This window comes from Bison bison, unplaced genomic scaffold (assembly GCF_000754665.1).
Source record: "Bison bison bison isolate TAMUID 2011002044 unplaced genomic scaffold, Bison_UMD1.0 scf7180017864480, whole genome shotgun sequence".
Lineage (NCBI taxonomy): Eukaryota > Metazoa > Chordata > Mammalia > Artiodactyla > Bovidae > Bison > Bison bison.
Genome location: NW_011495040.1, coordinates 729,349 through 733,785, shown reverse-complemented (window position 1 = coordinate 733,785; position 4,437 = coordinate 729,349).

The window sequence follows — 4,437 nt, the reverse complement described above, 5'->3', positions numbered from 1 at the left end:
CAGTGGAAACAGTGTCAGACTTTATTTTTCTGGGCTCCAAAATCACTGCAGATGGTGACTGCAGCCATGAAATTAAAAGACGCTTACTTCTTGGAAGGAAAGTTATGTCCAACCTAGATAGCATATTGAAAAGCAGAGACATTACTTTGCCAACCTTTGTCTGTCTAGTCAAGGCTATGGTTTTTCCTGTGGTCATGTATGGATGTGAGAGTTGGACTGTGAAGAAGGCTGAGCACCGAAGAATTGATACTTTTGAAGTGTGGTGTTGGAGAAGACTCTCGAGAGTCCCTTGGACTGCAAGGAGATCCAACCAGCCCATTCTGAAGGAGATCAGCCCTGGGATTTCTTTGGAAGGACTGATGCTAATGCTGAAACTCCAATACTTTGGCCACCTGATGCGAAGAGTTGACTCATTGGAAAAGACTCTGATGCTGGGATGAATTGGGGGCAGAAGGAGAAGGGGACGACAGAGGGTGAGATGGCTGGATGGCATCACCGACTCGATGGACGTGAGTCTGAGTGAACTCCGGGAGCTGGTGATGGACAGGGAGGCCTGGCGTGCTGCGATTCATGGGGTCACAAAGAGTTGGACATGACTGAGCGACTGAACTGAACTGAAAGTATATATAAATATATTTAAACTCTTTATAAATAAATATAAAATATATATCATATATATATATACACTCTATGTAATCATTATATGCATATACTTATACAAACATTTTAATTTGTACTTTCAATAACTGGTGAGTTTGATATCTTCCATATATGTGTGCTTACACAAACATGTTAGCTCCTTTCACATGGAGGATTGAATCCCATCCATTAGGGAGATTGCTACCCTTCAATTTAAAAGATGACACAACTGAAAATTGAGGTGACTAGTGAAGGGAGGCAATGTTAAGATAGGGACTGAGTATCAGAATACTCAGACACTCAGAATACTCAGAATACTCAGATTTGATCATTTAAATACAATGATTTTTCTATTATAACAAAACTTCCATGTTAAAAAAATATGTCCTGTCATTCTGTTCCTTATGACTATCATCTTGGAAAGAATGATCATGGCATAAATAAAGCATGCATCTCACCCTATGTCGTTCCTTGTCACTTAATAGACAAGGTGAATTCAAGAAAGGCCTGTGGGCACCCAATGCTGTATAGCCTTGGAAGCTCAGATCTCATGGCTAATCTCAGCCTTGACATGGGCAGACCAAGCACAACACTGTTTCCCAGTCTAGCTTCCTAGGTTTTGTCTATATGACATAGAGATGAATGAATTCTAGATGAGTGACTTTGTTATTGAATGACTATTAGAAATGGCAGGAAGAGGGACAGAGGTGTATGATATTTGAGGTCATCCTGAGCAGAGTTTTCCTAGGTGGCACTAGCGGTAAAGAATCTGCCAACCAATGTAGGAGACATAAGAGATGATGGTTTGATCCCTGGGATGCGAAGATCCCCTAGAGGAGGGAGTGACAACCCACTCCAGTATTCTTGCCCGGAGAATCCCAGAGACAGAGGAGCCTGGTGGGCTACAGTCCATGGGATCACAAAGAGTCAGACACGACTGAAGCAACTTAGCACACACACACACACACACACACACACACACAGCTTGATCACTTAGGAATATAACAGGACCGTTAGAGAGCATCTGTGCAGTCCTTCTTCTCAGGCAGGGAAACTGAGCTTCAGAGAGGGAGAATAATTTGCTTAAAGATGCAGAGTTCTTGGAGGAGGAAATGGCAACCCACTCCAGTATTCTTGCCTGAGAAATCTCATGGACAGAAGGGCCTGGTGGGCTACAGTCCATGGGATCACAAAATAGTTGGACAGGACTGAGCAATTAAACAGCAACAAGATTTTAGCCTGCAAGTCATGTATCTGTGGTGTGTCCTCAGTCACTCAGTCATGTCTGACTCTTTGTGACCCCATGGGCTGTACAGGCTCCTCTGTCCATGGGATTTCTCAGGCAAGAATACTGGAGTAGGTTGCCATTTCCTCTTCCAGGGGTCTTCATGACCCAGGAATTGAACCCACTTCTCCTTCTTCTCTTGCACTGGTAAGCAGATTCTTTACCACTGGGACATCTGGGAATTCCAAAGTCCTGAGTAGTAGGGAGAAAATGCCAAACTCCTGCCATTACCAGTCCAAAGCTCTGTGTTTTTTTCCCCCTCTGGTTGCCCTTTAAACTTTTATTCTCCAGCCTGGAAAATATCATCTCACTTACCTTGCCTATTACATGAGGTTGTCAAGAGTTAAGTAGAGACCTCAGGGTAGCATTTTGTAAATTAAGCAATAAATGGAAAACGTGACAAGATAACTTGCTAGCTTAAATTATTAATTAGCTGGGTCACTTCACTCTTTTTACAAAAGAGAAATTTAGATTAAATAGACTCTAAGGAATTTTCCAGTTGTAACATCCCATGATTTGACAAAATCCTTAGAAAAGTATCCTCTACAACTTTCTTTTTCGCTGTGGGGTTTGCCACTGGCAATCTAATAAATCTTATGTTTTTGGAGGGAAGTTTCATTACTAGAAAGTTGCTAGTCTTACTTCACAAATGTGTGAAACTTTAACAGCATTTGAGTTGAAGTTGGAAAAGGTACTTGACCCCATGGCATTCTTTTCTGGAGTTGGCTGATCTAGAACCACAGTTTTTCAAGTTTATGCTGGAAAAAGCAGTGAATCAGATATCTCTCTGATGCCTCTTGCTAGAGTTTTAAATAATCACTTGATAAACTACAAATATAGCTGGATTTACACTGCAGGAGTAGAATCCTTTATGAATCCATGGTCCTAGATAACCTACTGTCATTCAGTTCTCAGGGCAGGATTCTCTAAGTGACTGGATTGGATAGTTGCTCCTAAAAAGTAAACTCACTAAGAACCCATTAGAAATTAACTCTAATTTTGAAGTCAGAGATGAACTGGTCAATTCCTAGATATTTCTGAAAATAATGGGTACTCTTAGTTCAGTTCAGTCACTCAATAGTGTTCGACTCTTTGTGACCCCATGGACTGCAGCATGCCAGGCTTCCCTGTCCATCACCAACTCCTGGAGTTTACTCAAACTCATGTCCATTGAGTTAGTGATGCAATCCAACCATCTCATTCTCCGTTGTCCCCTTCTCCTCCCGCTTTCAATCTTTCCCAGCATCAGGGTCTTTTCAAATGAGTCAGTTCGTTGCATTAGGTGGTCTAAGTATTGGAATTTCAGCTTCAGCATTAGCCTTTCCAATGAACATTCAGGACTGATTTCCTTTAGGATGGATTGGTTGGATCTCCTTGAAGTCCAAGGGACTCTCAAGAGTCTTCTCCAACACCACAGTTTAAAAGCATCAATTCTTCTGCACTCAGCTTTCTTTGTAGTCCAACTCTCACATCCATACATGACTGCTGAAAAAACCATAGCCTTGACTAGGTGGTCCTTTGTTGGCAAAGTAATGTCTCTGCTTTTTAATATGATGTTTAGGTTGGTCATAGCTTTTCTTCCAAGGAGGAATTGTCTTTTAATTTCATGGCTGCGGTCATCATCTACAGTGATTTTGGAGCCCCCCAAAATAAAGTCTGTCACTCTTTCCACTGTTTCCTCATCTATTTGCCATGAAGTGATGGGACCAGATGCCATGATCTTAGTTTTCTGAATGTTGAGCTTTAATCTACTTTTTCACTCTCCTCTTTCACTTTCATCAAGAGGCTTTTTAGTTCCTCTTCACTTTCTGCCATAAGGGTGGTGTCATCTGCATATCTGAGGTTATTGATATTTCTCCCGGCAATCTTGATTCCAGCTTGTGTTTCTTCCAGCCCTGTGTTTCTCATGATGTACTCTGTATATAAGTTAAAAAAGCAGGGTGACAATATACAGCCTTGATGTACTCCTTTTCCTATTTGGAACCAGTCTGTTGTTCCAGGTCCAGTTCTAACTTGTTGCCTCTTGACCTGAATGCAGATTTCTCAGGAGGCAGATCAGGTGACCTAGTATTCCCATTATTTGAAGAATTTTCCACAGTTTGTTGTGATCCACATAGTTAAAGGCTTTGGTATAGTCAATAAAACAGAAATAGATGTTTTTCTGGAACTCTCTTGCTTTTGTGATGATCCAATGGATATTGGCAATTTGATCTCTGGTTCCTCTGTCTTTTCTAAATCCAGCTTGAACATCTGGAAGTTCATGGTTCACATATTGTTGAAGCCTGGCTTGGAGGATTTTGAGCATTACTTTGCTAATATGTGAGATGAGTGCAATTGTGCGGTAGTTTGAGCATTCTTTGGCATTGCCTTCCTTTGGGATTGGAATGAAAATTGACCTTTTCCAGTCCTGTGGCCACTGCTGATACTGTGGGTATCCTGTTGGCCAGCATCTCTCAAACTATTTTGTTGAGACTTTTCACATTTGCTACATGAAAATGAAAGTGTTCACTTTC